Source organism: Nelumbo nucifera, chromosome 5 (genome assembly GCF_055504915.1).
Source record: "Nelumbo nucifera cultivar China Antique chromosome 5, China Antique-T2T, whole genome shotgun sequence".
Classification (NCBI taxonomy): domain Eukaryota; kingdom Viridiplantae; phylum Streptophyta; class Magnoliopsida; order Proteales; family Nelumbonaceae; genus Nelumbo; species Nelumbo nucifera.
Window position 1 is genome coordinate 58605763 of NC_142653.1, and position 19637 is coordinate 58625399.

Consider the following 19637-nt stretch of genomic DNA (forward strand, 5'->3'; position numbering starts at 1 on the left):
AGTTGACTACTTGGAATTGTATAGTTAACTAACTATATAGCCAAGACATGAATAGCCTAACTATAAGATATAGTCAACTACCCTAAAAGATATAGTCACCTAACTATGACAGTTGAGGTAAAAAATGCTAGGACTATGAGACAAAGTCGACTACTCTAAAAGACATAGTTGACTAACTATAACAACCAAGGTATAGATATGCCCTATCTGAGAGTAGTCAACTATCCAAAAATGCATAGTGGACTAACCTAGACAGACCGAGTTCAAAATTATATTAGTTAGCTTATATAAAGGAGTTTGCCAATTGAAAGAGAAAAAAATCCTCTCTTCATCAAGCAAATGACTGGCAATTTTTATAGTCGACTACATCAAAGGAAATTGATCGTTTGAATGCTTAAATGGATATTACCATCTATGATAAGCCTTTTGACATGTTGGAGCAAATTTGATCATTTATAAGAATATCAAAATCTTTCCAATGGCTAGAAAATAGTCACTTGATCTCAAATCCTCTATAAATAGAGGAGTTTAACTTGATTTAAAAGAAGTAAAAGAGAGCAAGTTACTAAGATCTATTTTTGTTGAATAAATTCTTGGGATTCAATAGTGTAAGTGATGATAAAAGTTAATATTTTTAAAACCGACCCCGAGGCTGAATCATTTTTGCCTTTGGGTTGTGGTTCGACCGGTCTGGTCGAACGATTCAGACTGTGCCACGTCAACGAATATATGAATTAGGTATATATATACATACATACATACATATAAATATATATTTTAGTAATAAATAATGTATAAATATGCTTTGGATATGTTATATATATTATTTATATTTAATTTATGTTTTTTCATATAGTTTTAATTTTTTATTTATAAAAAATATTAAAAATTGCAATTTGAGGCCAAAAAAGGGATTTTCGTGAAAATAGTGGGGCAAGGCACCTATAGCTCCTTGGGACGCATAGATCTCAAAAAGTTACCCCAAATAAAAAAAGCAATCACCCCAATCGGACATTAGAGTGCAAAGTTATGGCCTCTGAAAGTTTGCATGCATTGAGTGTGCAACCATGACCCAGTCACTAGGTCAAATGGGTCAATGGTAGAATCAGTCGGGTCAAACAGTTCTTAATCAAGTCAATAGTTTTTGACCAATTGGCGGGTCTTGACTGAACTAGACGTGAAATCCTGTTTGGGTGGCAGTTCAAACGGTTTGACCAATTGGGTCATCGACGAGTTGAAAACATTGATAAAAGTTGATAAGGTTTTGAACTTGTACAATCTCACCCATCTATTGCGGGTCTCTTCACTAAGCTAAGCATCTGAGCATAACTCTTGCAATTGAGTAGTTTGTGGTTTATATTGTCATATTTACCTATAAACGTATATTGTGCTTTATTTGTATTATTTTGAATTCAAGTAGGTGTTCTATTGTGAACACAAAGGTCTTGAAGGCACTTGGAAGCCTTGCTAATTAAGTATCATAAGAACATGTAAGTCCTGCTAGATAAGGTATTGTAGGCACCCAAAAGTCCTATTGGTTATAAGGCTTTATTGGCACTCGTGAAGTACAACCAGTTAGTGGAAATCCTTAGGGTGGCTTGAGGTAGAAGACATAGGCAATGGTTTTTGCTTTTTGCAGTTACTTCCCTACTAACATTGCCAACTTCATTAGATAATTGCAAAGGCTTTAAGTTTTCTCCATCTTCCAAATATTATAGTTTATTTTGTTTATTATCTTTACATCTGCAATATGCAAACTTTTTAGTGTAGCTCTTATGCTACTAACATTTGTAACTTTACTAACTGTACAATTTTTGGTGAATTGTTTGCATTTTATTGCTTACTAACTTCTACCAAATTCTAACCATTTGTTTCTAACTGTTTACATTTAAAGTTGCTTATATTATTGTTCATTTATTATTTTACCTTCAACAGTTTGATTTGTCTTTGAAATTTAGGTGTAGCTAGTCCTTCTCATAAGTAGCTGGTCCATTTCTTACCTATCTACTAGTGGCTGCTCTTCTCTCTCCAGCACTAGTTTTGGCATACACTAGCTAACAGTTCAATTGCCATAGACTTTGCTACTAATTTGCATTCGACTACCATTTGCTTCAATAGTTATTTATTTTGATTGTTTATTCTTTATTTAACTGCATTGCCACTAACTAAATAATAGCTTGTACTTTTGATTGTTAATTTATTTTCAATTGATATTCATTATCTAGCAATTACCATCTAAAGTAGCTACAACTCTTGTTTTAGCAGTTGACTTAATCATTAAGAGTAACATCTTGATTAACTGTTTTAGAATTAATCATCGGGGGACATCACTTTTGTCATTAACTTCCACATGTCATTAAATTCTCGAATGATGTGGCGATTATGTGGCACGGGTGTGGTATCTCCCCAACCTCCAAACCTTACCTCTGTCATTTTATCTCTAACAAGACATGCACTAGGGTGATAAACCTGCTAGGTGATCATATTCGTTTTGCTAGTAGATATGTCAAGGCAGTTAACCTACCCTATCAGTCACTCTCTTTTAATTACCTATATACTTTGTTGACACAATCAGGTAGTCACCTACTTTAGATGATATCATTTCACCCATGCAATGCTACTCTAGTGTGATTTAGATGCATCATTTGCTTGTACGTCAGCCCATTTCTTCCATTCATCGATCATTCACATTCACAAGCAAGGTTCAAAGTACTGATACAGCCAGATACAACCCAAGGGGTGTATTGGTACTTTGAACCTTGCAATCATGCATTTTTTTTTTAATTTCTTTTTAAAAAATAGGTCCCCTGAAAAAAGTTAAATCATGAATACATGCTTATTTAGTGTATCAATGATCAATATGATACCTATTGGTTGATATGGGTTGATACGTAATGAAATTTTGAACCTTGTCCTCAAATCCTCCTTTCAGATTTGAGCTTTAAGCAGTCAAGCTTCAAGCAAAAAGAAACACAGATTTAGGTGTTGTTTGGATAGACTTTTACTTTTATACTTTTAAAAATATCAAAGTATAAAATACGAAAAATGCTTTGGTAGTTTTACTTCAAAAATCATTTGGATAAATAAAAATTTTAAAAAATATGCTTTCCAAAACAGAAGTATCATTTTCTATTTGGAAAAAGCACGTCCGTTTGTATTTCCAATGACAATTTTTAGTGGTTTCACGTTTGAGACTAGTGACGGTAGTCTGACTCTAGTAGTAGAAAGTGGAGGTAAGGCCGAGAGTTTTATCGAAGAGATGAAAATGAAAGCATTATTTCACTACAAGCACAAAGTATAAAAAGCCGACTTTATGCATTTTGGGTTTTTCATACTTAGTATGAAAGCAAAAAGTATAAGGTATATAATACAAGATATTAGGTTTGACAGTTTTAGGGAGGCAACCAATTGAAGTGGACTCAACCCTCCTATTAGCTATTCTATTCCCGCCAAGTTGATGTTTGGTTGAGCAATGGAGTAGAAAGTCCGACGAGTTAGAGATGGCATTTTCTTGAGCAAATTGTAATGACCGATGAGTGGTGGCACCGAGATGGCAAGTAGCTCCAACATTTAGGTTAAGGACTTGATATTGACTGGTTTAGATAGTGAAGGGAAAACCAAAAATAGAAAGGAGAAACTACGAAAGCTTAAAAGCATTGTTATTTTGTTTGTGAGGGTAAGAGTGTTTTAGGTTTTATTTAAATGGACCTTTTCAGGTTCAACCTCAAACCAATTCAAAAAAATATATTCATATAAATATTGGGAGTAGAAATGTCTTCAAGGGAAAGTAGGGTTGCAAATGGATGGAATCAAAGAGGATATGAGTGGATTCGAATTTGGTCATTTATATTCAAATTCAAATATAATCTTATTAATTATATATAATATCAAATATTAAATAATATAAATAAATTAGTCTAATCAAATTTGAATTGAAGATTAAGTTTAAGGTCGTAGGAATAAGACAAATTGTAGAGTTATAGAAGCTAAGAGTAGAAGGGAAACCCTAGGAAGCCTCCTAGGATGCGAAAAGAAAGTGAAAAGGTGCAATGTTCTTACTTTCCCCCAAGGAGTTTGGGTATTTACAAGGCAGGACCTATTCATTCGGATTTTGGGTAAAACTCTCAAGACTTTTAGGAGACAACAGATTTTGATGAAAAAAACCAGATAAAATTCGGATCAGGTTCCAAAACAAGGTCCTAACTATTAGACAGTTTTGTATGCCCTTAGCTTCAATCAGAATGATGTACTTTATGAGTTTATTGTAAAGGTGCATATTTGATTCATGTTCCCTTGGTATGTTTCTGTGTAATACCCTTAAACTGGACACTTAGTGAGACTCGTGTTAGTTTAGAATGTTCACAGCCAGTGGATCGGTCTGGGGAGACCTATCCTGACAAGGCTGACACTGTGGTGCCACCAAGTCGGTTGGGGTGGCCTGTCTCAGCTGCCAGGGTGAGACCCTAGGCACATACAGTGTAGGATTAATTGAATCTTTGAACTGGACCGGATTTCCAGTATTGCCCTGGACCTTGGAGATTGATGGGCAAAACTGGAAAGTTACACCCGACCCCTAGACTCGATTATGATACTGCACTAGGTATCAGATTGGGCTGTCTTTGATATGCCAATCAGTGAGATCCTTAGCGGGGGTCAAAACCTGGGTATGTTGGGACAGTCCGAGAATTCATTTGAGTGGGTGATCATAGTGACAGGATCAGCCCCTTTGTCGGACAAAGGTAATGATCGGGGATGCACTCTCACTGATGGAAACCAAGACTGTCGGCAGCCGATTTCAACCGTTGAGATTTGTTTTGCAAAGTATATTTTATATGAGATATAAAAGTATATATATTATGGTTTCTAAAATGTTTGCAAAAGGTTTTAATTCCCGGGATCCATAAAAGTGGAGAGTGCAACACTGTTCCTTGCAGCCAAGGGAGAGGTCCTCTCTTGTCGGGCAGTGTATGATCATTATGGGCTGAGAGGTTAAGTGTAAGACCATTGAGGATAATACCTGATAGGCTAATCTTGCATCTGCCCACAGTCCCTGGGTGTTACAAGGTGGCTTGGCCCATGGACCACTTAGGGTAAGTGTTGGGCCCATAGAGCCCATTCGATGGGTTTCAGGGGGTGCACTGTCTTTAACAGTGTATTCGGCCAGGCCTTGTAACAAAGGCCGGGCCGAACCCATGTGGCTGATGTGTAGATCAATGCTTGGGTCCCACACCATACAAGGAAGCCCAACTGGGCTGTAGTTAGGAAGGTTAAGTGAGCACATGAGCTTAATGGGCCTAAAGCCCATTTCGAACTGGGCTGTTTATTTAGTTAATAAAGGGGCGAATTCTGAAGTGGATCAGCTAATAGGATTGGGCTTAGACCCTATCCACTTAGAGAGTCCAAGATCTAAATGAGATTTAGATCTGGAAACCTCCTAATCAGATTAGGAGATGGCTGATCTGATCTGCAGATAAGATAAGGATTATCCCTTATCACTTAAAGGGACTTCTAACCCAAATATGATTTGGATTAGCAACTCCTAATCTGATTAAGAGCTGATCCCTTTAAGATTACAAAAGAAGAAGGGGGCGGCAGCCTTTAGAGAGACAACAAATTTCCTCTAGTGCAAAAATCAAGAAGAGAGAATTCTGCTCCCTGCGAATACTCTCTTGCCGCCTCCCTGTTCTTGCTGCCCTGTTTGCTAGTTCGATCTCTAGTTGTGGGAGAAGTCAAGATTGGATCTTGACATCAGTTCTTTGAGAAATGATTGAAAGGAAGCTGTGCTCACGTACCATCTTGTTGATCCTTGTGAAGGACAGAGTTCTTGGAGAAGAACACTGTTGATTCTGCTCCACCTGCACTGCGCCATTTTCAGTGGGAGCAGTCTTTGGTTCCTTCCTTGGGCGTGAACACCTTCGTTGGGAGATACTACTTCTCCGCATCAGGTATAATTCTCTCCTGCTCCTTTTGGTTCAGATCTGATTCAGTTTAAGGTTCAAGAATGATCATTGAAAATATGATTTTCTAAATAGGGAATATGATTCCCAGTTGAAGGGAGAGAAATTTTTTTTGAAATTCGCCCCTTATTCCGCAATCTTTGGGCATCCATGGGATGGATCTCCCATCTCCTTCACCAACAACTGGTCAGAACAGCTTTTGCAGCTGTACATTAGGAACACCTCAGTAGCTCACCATAGTGGACAAGGGAAATATTCTCAATGCACGGCTACAAAGGCTGTTCTGACCAGTTGTTGGGACCCTTGTTGTGTTGCTCCGGTCTCACTTAATACCCACACCTTTTTTATTGGAAGTTGATTAGGGTAGGAATCTATTACCAAAAAATGCTCCTAACTCTATCCCAACAAGATATTGCAGCCATACATTGGGAACACCTCCCTTATCATTCATGGGAGATGTTCTCAATGTATGGTTGCAGTAGCTAGATGTTCCTCATAATCGGATTTTTTCCAAAAACCATTGATTTTGGTCAGCAAACTGCTGACCTAAGCAGTTAACTGTTCGAACCGTTCAAACAATTTTGACCACTTTTATTTTTTTGTTAGAATGGGCTGACCATTTAGTTTGAACGGTTGGACCGTTTACTTGGTAACCAGACCCCTGACTGATTTGATCCCCCAATTCGGTTTTAAAAACCATGTGCACAAGTATAAACCATTGTGTGTTCAAATTTGGCTCACCATAAAATATCCAACATGTGCATTGGGAATATCTCCCCATAAGATGCACTATTGCACTCTGGGGCACAAGAGGGTGCACTATGGGGAGCCAATGTGCTCACATACTATGCATAGATGCATCCTAGGAGTTCAAATATGCTATCCAACAAGGCATTACAGTTGCACATCTAGAAATCTCCCCATGCACGGTTGTAGTGGCTTGTTGAGAGGAACGCTCCTCACACTTGGACGCCTCACATGAACATTCACCATGCATTGGGAACATCTCCCGTGAAAAATAACTTATAAGTACGGGAGATGTTTCCAAATGGTAGGATGTGCGTGTGAGGCAACTTATGTGAGGAACAGATCCGTCTCTTGTTGAGAATGTTATGTTGGAAGTTGATCCTGCTTCCTAGTCCAAATGCACATTCCTGTCACATGTCATCTACTAACAGTGTCTTGTTAATGTGTTGCGGGATACACGAAACTATTAGATAGTGTATGCCCTTACCTCCAATTAAAATGATGTTTATAAACATTTATTTGTAACTGAACAATGTACATTGTTATTTCATGTTGATATTGGTATATTTTTGTGCATTACCCTTTAAACTGGACATTTAAGAGACTTGTGTTAGTTTAGAATGTTCTCAGTCATTGGATAGACTTGAGGAGTTGATCCTGATAAAGGTTGACATTGGTTTGCTGCCAAGGACTTGGAGGAGTTTGTCTTAGTTTCTAGGATTAGACCCTAAGCACAGCTAGTGGGTGTTTATTACAAGCACTAAACCTAGACCAATTTTCAGTTATGCCCTGTGCCTTGGAAATAGATAAGCAAAACTAGAAAGTTACATATAACCTTGATTTGACTATGGTACTGCACTAGGTATTTTGGATTGGGTTGTCTTTGATATGTCAACCAGTGAGATCCATTCAGGGTCAAATACTTGGATATGTTGAGACAGTCTAAGGATTAACCCCTTTGTCGGACAAAGTAAATATCAATGTTTATACTCCCTTTGATAAAAACCTAAACTATTAGTAGTAGGTATCACTTGTGTTTGAAATATGGTTTTTGGAAAATGTATTTATATATTATACACTACTATTTTATAAAAAAAATATTTGCAAAAGGTTTTAATACCGGAATCCATTTGAGTAAAGAGTGTGGCCCTGCACCTTACAACCGGGGAAGAAGTGTTAGACAGTTATGCCCTTAGCTCCAATCAGATTGATGTATTTATTGGCATTTATTGTAAATGAATAAAGTGCATAATTGATTCATGTTATTATGGTGTGTTTCTGTGTAATACATTTAAACTAGACATTTATGAGACTCGTGATAGTTTAGAATCTTCACAGCCGTTGGATAGACCTGAGGATGTTTATCCTGCCAAGACTAACACTAATGTGTTGCCAAGAAAGTTGGGTGGCTTGTCTCAGCTGCCAGGGTGAGACCTGAGGCATATGTAGTGTGGGTTTGATTGAAACACTGAACCAAACCATTTTCCAATTACGCCTTGGACTTTGGAGACAAATGGGCAAAACTAAAAAGTTACACCCGACCCTTAGACTCGATTATGGTACTTCACTATGTGTCGTATTGGATTGTCTTTGATATGTTAATTAGTGAGATCCTTAGTGGGGGTCAAAACCTAGGTATGTTGGGGCAGTTTGAGAATTCACCTAAGTGGGTGATCATAGTAATAGAATCAGCCCCTTTGTTGGACAAAGTGAATGATCGGGGAATGCACTCTCTGATGGAAACCTAAACTTCCGGTAGTTGATTTCAAACTTGTTGAGATTTGTTTTTGCAAAATATATTTATAGAGACATACATATATATTATGGTTTCACAAAATGTTTGCAAAGGTTTTAATTCCCAGATCCATGTGAGTAGAGAGTGCAACATTGTACCTTGCAAGCGAGGGAGATGTCTTTTCTTGTTGGGTAATGTTTAATCATTATGGGCTGAGAGGTTAAGTGTAAGACCATTTAGGATTTTTACCTGATGGGTTAATCTCACATAAGTCTATAGTTCTTGGGCCTTCATAAGGTGGTTGGACCTAGGGACCATTTAGTGTAAATGTTGGGCTTGCTAAGAGCCCATACTGATGGGTTAAGGAGTTCACTGTCTTCAGCAATGAATTCGGTCAGGCCTTGTAACAGAGGTTAGGCTGAACCCATATGGCTTTTGTAGAGATCAATGCTAGGGTCCCACGCCATACAAAGAAAGCCAAACTAGCCAGCATTTAATGGGCCTAAAGCCCATTTTGAAATGGGCTTAAGTGTTTTAATTAAATAGGACGAATCTGATTTATAATTTGATTAGGATCGGCAACAGGATAAGATGAGTCTTTTCTAATCAAGAGTCCAGATCAAAATATCATATTTGGATCAGGAAACTCCTTACTAATTGGATTAGGAAGCTGATCCAAAGAAGGTTATAAATAAGGGAGCGAATTTCTCAGTAGGTGAATTCTTCTTCTGCAATTTTCTCCCTCAATTCTTGTTGCCCCTACCCAGTTCGATCTCTACTCTTGGATCTGATTAAGAATAATTTTTGATATTATTTCTTGCTAGAAGAAACAATCTGAAGTCATGCTCACACATACCCTACGTGATTCTTGTTGAAGAATTAGGATTTTTGTTGAAGAACCTCTTTGCTGATCTTGCCTCAACATAAGCTGTGTCATCTTCAGTGGAGGCAGGTTTTGGTGACCTCTTTGGGTGTGAACACGAGTTACTAATATTCCGTATCAAGTATATCCCTCTTTTTTCTTTGGTTTCAAATCTGGTCCGATTTTATTTCAAGAACGAACTTTGAAAAATGCAATTTTTCTAAATTAAGGAATATGTTCCCAGATGGGAAAAAGAAAATTTTTGAAATTTTGCCTAACCACTTTGCATGGTTCGGCCATCCATATGATGGATCTCCCATTCCTTCAAGAAGTCATTTCCTGTTATGTAGCATTTTGATCATTATGGGCTAAGATGTTAATATAAGAGACTATAACAATATTGATTACCTAATGGGCTTTGTCTTACATGAGTCCATTATCCTTGGATCTCCATAGGGTAGATAAATCCAAGGATCATTTAAGTGTAAATGTTGGGCTCAAACTAGACCAATGTTGATTGGGTTAGGGATTCATTACCCTGAGCAGTGAATTCAGCATAACCTCTTTTAGAGGTTGGGCCGAACCCATATGAGCTTGTGTGAGATCATTATGCAATCCCACACCATATAATATCAAGCTTAAAATAGCCATGCAACACCTTAGGTTGTGAGCCTTTGAAGTAAATGGGTGTTTTGTATAATCTCCTAATTAAATTAGGAGAGTGCTCCATAAAGAGATAAAAGAGAAAATGACGAATTGGGTTAGGAGTTTTCACACTCTTGCTCTCTCTTCTTCTCTCTTGTCTTCCAAAAAGCCCTAATTCGACCTAGGTTTTCAAGAATTGATTTTGATAAAATTTTCTTCTAATTTTTGCAAGAAAAACATTGAGAAAGATCAAACTCACTCACCCCATTTGATCCAAGTTGGATAGAAGTTTTGGAGAAAATAGTGTTGTTAAACCAACTTCACCTATACACTACCATCTTCAATGGAAGCTGGTTTTAAGATTGATTTAGGTGTGAACTTCCACCTTGGGATCTATGTTTATTGTATCCATATTAGGTATAATTTTCTCTTTTGATTTGGTTTCAAATCTAGTCCAATATAGCACAAGATCAATACGAAAAAAATGCAAATTTTCAAAACTCCTAGAAATCGTTCCTAAAAGGGAAAAAATTTTGAAATTTCACTAAAAACAAACTCTATTACATTAGGAACACTAACATCTCATTATAGAGGACAATGGAAATGTTCCCAATGCATAGTTGCAAAGGCTACTGTGATGGGTTGTTGGGACCAAGGTTCAAAGAAATGACACATCGGCCTCTATTGACTGATACATATGGTGCCGATGGCTTCCCGATACACCCCTACAGTGGTTGTATTGGATCAGCCACTGGTTCAGAGGGTAGTCGGGCCTTAAACCGGCCCCTCTAAACCAATTTTGAAAAAAAATATAAGTACAAAATTAAAAAGAACGACACTGGCCAATACACCCTACCAACGTATCAGCCCATGTCGATAGTTAGAACCTTGGTTGGGCCTCACCCCGGTCTCACCTAATACCCACACATTTTTTTATTGGAAGTATGCTGATTAGGATAGGAATCTGCTACCAAAAAATGCTCCCAACTCTGTCCCACCAAGCCATTGCAGCTGTACTTTAGGAACATCTCCCTTATCATTAATGGGAGATGTTCCCAATGTGTGGCTGCGCTAACTAGCTGGGACATGCTGGGAGATTCTAGTTGGTAGTCTGAATTCTATCTATTAGTGCACGAGTAGAAACCTGTGTTGGAATTTGGCTCACCACAACATATACCACCCGAGCATTGGGAATATCCCCCATGGATACACTTTGGGGCACATGAAGGTGCACTGTGGGAAACCAATGTGCTCACATACTATTCATAGACGCTTCCGAGGAGTTTAAATCTGCAACCCCAACAAGTCATTACGGTTGCACATCAAGAAACCTCCCCATGTGCGGTTGCAGTGGCTTGTTGAGAGTGTTACGTTGGTAGCTGATCCGGCTTCCTAGTCCAAACGGACAATCCTGCCACATGTCATCTACTGATGGTGTCTTACGTGTTAGGGGACATGAAACAACGCCCTTGCACAGGACTCACCCTTTTCAATCACATCCTTTGCAAACACTAGAAATGTTGAAAGATGATATTTATTAGTGAAGCCCATTTATGCTAAGCGAAAATTTCACGGTTCTGCATCAAGTCTCTTTCCAATTTCCAAGTATTGTCTTATCTTGGGAAAAGAAAAAATGCACTACACAATGGAAAAAGAATGAATTAAAATGGATAAGGCAGAGATATGTATATCCAAAGAGCCCAAAAAAGGAATCAAAATAGTGTATCCAACTACAGATCAGAATGGAAGATCATGACTTCAATTCTACTTCCGTAGAATGAGGCAAGGAAACCAGAAGTAGAAAAGCCAGCAAGTTACAAAATACGCCTTCAAAGAGTTCTTGAAGCTTGCTAATGCCAACCTCTTAAATGTACCAAAATTAATGGCATCCACCCCACAAGACCTAAATTCCTTTCTACTCAAATGCTTACATCAAAGAGTCAAGACTGAAAAACCCAAATGCCTTACAAGAATAGATTATTGTCAAGTTATGAATGACATTTGAGCTAATTCTCAAGGAGGTGAAGTCGGACAGCAATTTCCATCTAATTTCATGACGAAATTAAAAAAAAAAAAAGGATTTTGAGCTGTAAACTTTTCAAGCTTGATTTACAAAACAAAGTCATTTTACTGAAAGAAAAATCCAAAATCAAACCACTAAAATAGTCATGCTGGGACAATATAAAATATACTGATCTGGAACACCAAATCAGATTTCCCAAATCAGGATAATCATTGGTTTAAGAAAACCAGTCTCTGGTACTCGGCATTTTAAGTGCCAAAAACTGCAGTAACTGTCAGAGTAATACAAGATGGACTGGCCTAGAAAAAATTAACAAATTCGTAGAAGCAGCTTAGTTAAAAAGACAGCCACTGAAAATTGTGCTTACCCAAGTCTGATAGAGTTCTCTATATGCTTCATGCCTTCATCTCCCTCAAGCCCAACTAAACACCAAGAAACTTCCAACACCTTGACCATCTAAAAACCTTGGTTCAGTATGAGCTCGTATATAGCCTTGCTTTTATATCAAGTGGATCATCACCCCACCCCACCCTCAATTGCATGAAGCAGAACAAGGATTGTTTAAAGCAGTCAAATTATTTTATTAATTTGTTATTAAATAATTATTAATTTTAATATTCTGAAATTAATTAATACCAATGATTTAATAAATAATTTTAATATTCTGAAATTAATTAATCATAAATTATTAAATTATTAATTATAAAACAATTATTTATTTATTAAATTAAAGAATTATTAAATATTTTGCTGTTAATTGTTAATTAATTATCAACATTACTTAATATTTTAATTTTTATTAGTTTATATTTATTATTAATATTTATGACTTAATTAACAATTTTAATATTTTATTGTGAAAAATAATTAATAAGTAAATTAATTATTTATTAATATTTTTATTATTTGTTTTAATTAAATTATTTTATTAATTTGTTATTAAATAATTAATAATTTATTTATGGGTCATGGATCTCGTATATTAGCTCTTAAAAATACTATTAAGGTGCTTTTTACGTTAAATAAGTTTCCCCCTACATTCCCACCAAAATAGTAGGACTCCACATCCTAAGAATTGGGATCTATAATCTCACCTTTTTCCCATCCCATCTCATGTCATCCCACAAACCAAACATGGAAAGGGAGGAATATTCCAGAATATTCTATATTTTCCCTTCCCATCCCACAAACCAAACAGAATCTAAGAGGAAATACAGAAGGCCAATTCCATAGCACCTGAATCAGAAGCAGCTAAGATCCTTGGATGATATGGAAACAACTTCCTTATTTATGCACCCCTCATTGTTACCACTGTCTAAGACACCTTGCTCCAGCTTCAGATCACATAAGCCAACAAGCCAAACATCTTCAAGGGCCCAACTGGCCCCAGCATTTACTAGGGCTACCTCTTTTCTGAGGGTGTTTACTTGTGTGCACAAATCAAGAACCAATACGGAAGTTGTCTCCACCCACTCAGTCAAACCCTCAACTTCATCATAATATATCCATTGCTCAATACACAATCATTCAATTACAGTTGTAAGAAACAATGAAAGGAAAAAAGAAAAGAGAAAGAAAAGGCAAAATAATAATCAGTTTCTTACATCAAGTTTATGAAGATAGATGGATTTGAACTTTGACTCCAGACCCAAAACCTTGGTTTCTTACAATAAACTCTGCAAACAACAGCAGAGTTGTTCATATGAAATAAGTGATCAAATTTGAAGACATAGTACAATCCAATCTATAATAAACTATAAATCAAATTTCAGTATCGATCAAGAAACAAATGCTCAGTCGCCCCTAGGAGCTTATAGAATCCATAACATATTATTTAATGAACTTACCAAAAAATGACATTTTTGAGATATGTTGGTCTGTGCCTGTGTGTGTGTGGGGGGGGGGGGGGGGGGGGATGGGGGGATAAATGTGCATGCATGCATGGCACTAACCTAATCAAATCAAAATTGATCAATCCATGTGAGGTTACTTAGAAAAAGTGTATCGATAAACAAATGTGGCTCAGAAATTTAAATTAGAGCATGCATGCAAGGGGATAAGAAAATCATTGAATATTATATATGCTGACTTTATCTCCCTTTAGATTTAGCTAGAAATAATGCACTTTATCTCCCTTAGGGACCTGGCTTGTTTTGGCATTCAAGGACGCATGCCTGAGTCCCTTCTAGACTTATTCTGATGATGGAACTTGAAAGGCTTAAGCCGTAAGGGGAGAGTCATGTGGAACATATTTCCTGCAGTGATCATCTGAATGGTGTGGAAGAAAAAAACCAAAGAATTTTTGAAAATAAATGTAATGACATAATGGTAGTAAAGAATAATATTACTTTTTCTTCTTTTTCGTAGACAAAGAAGAATATTACATGCCTTTTTTTATTCATGGCCAAGTATACAACAGGAATATTGGGGCAGTGTTTTAAAAGTGCAAGGTGCACCTGTGGCATAAGGCAAGGTGTGCACCTTTTTGAATCAAGGTGCAAAAATGAAAAAAATAATAATAATAATAATAAATTAAAAATAAACTAAACATAATATTAATTAACAATATAAACTTAAAATTTAAAATAAATGTCTAAAAGAAAAACCTACTAACTTAAATTAAGACACATAAGCATAACATATAAAAGAAATTTAAAAAAAAATCAAGTATAAGATATAAAACATATTCAAGCATGTAAAACTCTCGATTTCTTTATTCTTTTCCCACTTACATTACTTTGAATAGCTAATGTGATGTCAAACATTATGCATGTAAAACATCCCTAATTCTATGAACCGCCTTAGTACCAAGCCCCTTGAGGCAAGCCCAAAAAGTCCATATCAGGGCTTGCCTTGAGGGGCTTGATTGGGGGTCCAGCTGCTAGGCATAAAAAAACAGAAAATTAAAAAGGCACAAATTTTCAAAAGATGCACCTGCACTGAAGTGCAAAGTGCACCAAGCGAGGGCCTTTTGAAAGTGTTGTGCCTTTTAAACCACTAGGTCTCCAGCCAAAATATTTTTTTTTTTTATATGGGAACCCTCTTCTCTTAGTTTGATGTTGGAAAGCCCTATGTACAGTCACTCATTGAACACGGACAGTTGTATATGTGCATGGTTTTATAGGTCTTCAACACAATACCTTCCCATTTCAAAGAAAAATGAAAGATTGTAATTTATTGCTATAACAGCTAAGCCACCCAAAATTATGGGAAATAATCTAGCACTCAATGAAAAGTATCAAAAGATTAACAATGCATGGAAAGGTTATGTAGTTTCTTATGCAATTGTGTCCAAAGTATGAATTAATTCGTGCCACCATTATCAATAGGGGAGCTACTACTGATATGGATGCTATTTTAGGAGAGCTCGAGGGAAGAGACATGAATTACCACTCAATCTATTATAGGTAAAAGGAACCACAAAAGGAATTTGTAGCTCATACAACTAAAGGTAAAGGGGTTGGTATATGTTTTCTCACCTCAAGTGCCATGAATGCAAAGAATTGGACAAATTGCTTTCATTGCAAGCTGCAGAACTTATGTCTATTGCAAGCACCATGGCAATGTTGTAGCTGAATGCCAAACCAAGCACTCTCAAGGGAAGAAGACACAAACCTATCAGGAAACCTCTTGCCATAACTTCATCTAGTACCACTTTGCCTTCGGGGAGCATTTTTTTCGTATCTCTAGTAGTCTTTCCAAGTAATTGGTTCAAACTATGATTTCTTCAACTGTTTCTCTGCATTTTCTGCTATTGAGCTCTTCAATGCGTGCTATTATTCAAGTTCTCCCATGAGCCCCCTGATTCATGGGGATCTAGGACGAATCAAATTCCCACTGCCAATGGAGATAAACTTAACATCCTTCACATCAACAATTCGAATTTGTTTGCTGCCCCTTTAGGGCCTTCACATCTAAAGCAAGTATTTCTTATTCCTAAATTGGCAACTAATCTGATATTAGTTGGTCAATTAGTTGAAAATGGCTATAATGTTAACTTTTCACATGATTGTTTGATACAGGAACAACAGACTAGGAGAGTGACAAAGAGGGTTGTAAAGTTGGGCATCTTTTTGCCCTAGAGTTTGGAAGTGATTGTAATTTTCCTCCTCATGATTATTTATTGGCTTCTTCTTCTTGCACATCTCATGATATTTTTTAGTAGCTTTAGCATCATCATTTAGGTTCACCCACATTTTAATAGACTTAATTTTATTGCACACTCTAGTTTTCTGCTGTTTTGTCAAGAAAAACAGAACAGAAGAAAAATAGAAGAGAAAAGAGCAAACGAGAAAAGAAGAATTGAAGGGATATAGTCGATCAAATCTGATCTGCCACTGCAGTTACTATTTATATTAGACACAAATAAAAAATGTACAATGATAGGAATACCCCCATCAACAGTAACAACATAAACACATGCTAACAGCAATCCCTAAGATGTACAATGACAGGAGATCAAGAGCATACTTTCTCCGGGAAATAAAGATGTCATGCTTGGACCTTGCCACTTCAATCCCTAAGAAATACCTCAACTCACCCGAATTCTTTACATCAAACTCTTGATTAAGCAATTGTTTAAGAGAATCAATTTCATCTATATTACTCCTTGTCACAACAATGCCATCAGCATACACAGCTAGGAGAGTCGAAGCAAAGCCTTCCCTCTTAATGAAAAGAGTGATCAAACTGGGATTGAACATAGCCAAATTTTTCTAAAGCAAGTCAAAATCTATGAAACCATGCTCTTGGAGATTGTTTTCAAACCATACAAGCTTTCTTCAACCTACGAACTTTCTTACCAACCTCTGCATCATAAAAGCCAAGAGGCAATTCCATATATACCTCCTCTTGAAAGTCGCCATTTAGAAATGCATTCTTAACATCCATATGAAATAATGGCCATGAGAAGTTAGTAGCAAGAGACAACAAAGCCTTGGTAGTGTTCATCTTGGCAACTGGTGCAAAAGTTTCAAAGTAATCAATACCATAATGTGTATCAGTCTAGCCTTATATCTTTTAATTGTACCATTGGCATTACACTTCATTGTGAATACCCATCAGGTTACTTCCTTCTTGGCTGATCCACAAGCTCCCAAGTATCACTTTTCACAAGGGCATCCATCTCAACTTTCATTGCTTCCTTCCATTCAGGTACCACTAGGGCTTTGTGCATGGTTCTAGGAATAGGAATGGCAGCAATGGAGGCTAAAAAGAACTTATAAGATGATGAATGATGCCATAAGAAAGGAAATGGGAGATACGATGGGCAGTAATGAGGTACAATGGCGCTTCCCTTTGTGTAATGCAATAGGGGGTTCAAGATCATCTAAGGAAGGCTAAGGTTCAGTATAGGTGGTGGGTATGTCATATGTAATAGGATTGGGTAAAGAGGAGGTAATACATGAACCTAGTGTCGTAGAGGAGCCTAGAACTGGCTTGGACTGTTCATTACTGGAACCAACTTGCCTCCACCATCGTCTATGAAACACCCTCATTTCTTTACACTTTTGACAACTCCCCTCAATAAACTCCCCTTCATTTGGACAGACTCAAACAAAGTAGGAAATAGACTCCTTAAAGACCCAAAAGAGAGATGACCCAACCGATTATGTCATAGCATAGGCTATGACAAAAACGACTTCCCAACTTCTTTATTCCTCCCAGGTGGATGTTCAAGTAAGTAGTTCCCATTTGTCTCATGGCTAGTCTTAATCACCTTCCTTGTTGCTAGATCCTGGAAAACACAATGATTAGGGAAAGTCATTGTTAAGACCATTGAAACAGAACAACAGAAGACAGTTAGCTTTACAAGAGAAGGCCATGTCAGCACAACAACTCAGTTAACTTACCATCCAGTTGCAGCGGTTTTAAAAGAAAGGAATTAAAGAATGTAAGGGGCTCTATAAAAGAGTATAAATAGTCAGACACAGGGGAAAGAAAGCAATGAATCTTTCGGCATTATTTCTCTCTCGAAGAGCCCTGGGTTAGGCAGGTTCCTAACAAGTTGGTATTAGAGCTCTATATGGTCAGGACCCTCCCCCTCTACTTCCTTATGAAAAGGGACCACTACAGTAGCAGCCTTAGAAGAACAATTGATACAACGAGATGAGGTGTTAAAGGAGTTGAGAAATCATCTCTTGCAAGCACAACAATGGATGAAGTGCACTTGTAATAAACATCACAAGAATGTCCAATATGAAGTCAATGATTGGGTGTTTCTCAAATTACATCCTTTCAGATAGATTTCTGTAGCAAGCTAACAATCGAACAAACTCAGCCCGCGCTATTTTGGACCATTTAAAATCCTAGAGAGAATAGGGTCTATGGCATACAAACTGGACCTCCCCGCAGCATCAAAGTTACACCCTGTATTTCATATCTCTTTATTGAAGAAAGGGTCAAAGCCAGGAGGCATTACAAGTACTACTCTTCCCACATTTTCAGATGAAGAACAAGTGCAAACTGAGCCAGCCTGCGTCATTGATTTCAGATGGGTGCAACGTGGCAAAAGAGTCATCCCAAAGTCATTACAAGTACTACACTTACTTGGATCTGCAATCAAATTTTCCCACATTCGAACTTGAGGGCAAGGTCTCTGTAAAGGAGGGAGGGATTGTTAAGACCGCTGAAACAGAACAACGAAAGATAGTTAGTCAGGTTTACAAGAGAAGGCCACGTCAGCACAAAAGCTCAACTAACTAACCGTCCACTAGCAGTGGTTTTAACAGAAAGGAATTAAAGAATGTAATGGGCTCTATAAAACAGTAAAAATATTCAAACACAAGGGAAAGAAAGCAATGAATCTCTCTCTTTTTCTCCCTCTTCCCTACCCTTGAATTCAGGAGGTTGGCTCCTTCGAAGCGCCTTGGGTTAGGTAGGTTCTTAATAGTCACTAAACAGTTCTGATGTTTAGTGATATTACAAACTAAAAGTAGACTAGTACTTGGCTTAGGAACATGGAGAACTGAGATTAAAGAAATGGCATCAGAGACTTTGATGTCTCCCTTGCCAAAAATAGGGACAAGAGAGCCATCAGCAATAGACACTTTGTCTCTACCGAAGGATAAGCAGTATGAGTGAAATAGAGAAAACAAATTAGTCATATGATCAGATGCTCCTAAATCTACAATCCAAAAATGGCTAGTGTTAATTGGAATTAAGGCATGATAGGTATAGCTCGTATACCTGATTGAGCAAAAGCTGAAGTGCATGGAGAAGGAGTAGAATGAGACAGCCCAAAGATGCCCACTTCACTCTCCAAATGAGTCAAAGCAGCCCTTAACTACACCCAATGCATCTAGAGAATTGGATTTGGTATTGAGTGTGGATATATCTCTTGTAATTATAGCTGCACTTGCATTTCCCTTCTTATTCTTAAGTCTTACTAGAATCAGTTGATGATGAAGCTTCTAACAAGTGTCCTTGGTATGTTTTGACTTCATACAGTAGTCACAAAACACACCCCTCTTTCCTTCATTCTTCATTTTCTTCTTCTTATCAATTATAGGCTTTGGCTTTATGGCTGCTAAAGTTGATTCCACATGTGGAATTTGTAACATAACCTTCCTCCTACCTTCCTCACTATGTACTAGAGAGTAGGCCTGAGATAAAGAGACACTAATCTCTAGTGAGTAGTTGTTGTCTTATGATGTCATAGTCAAAGTT

The 19637-nt window shown here is 37.3% G+C and overlaps 1 protein-coding gene across 2 annotated transcripts in view; it reads right to left on the reverse strand.

The window, feature by feature from the left end:
* Positions 1-11464: 11464 nt before the first annotated feature.
* LOC104596847 (pentatricopeptide repeat-containing protein At2g30780-like) overlaps positions 11465-19637 on the reverse strand; it is a 32512-nt gene continuing 24339 nt past the window's right edge. For both annotated transcript variants that reach the window (XR_735110.3, XM_010258175.3), the window contains exon 5: positions 11465-13645. The gene's annotated coding sequence lies outside the window, so the exon portion shown is untranslated. The remainder of the gene's footprint in view (positions 13646-19637) is intronic.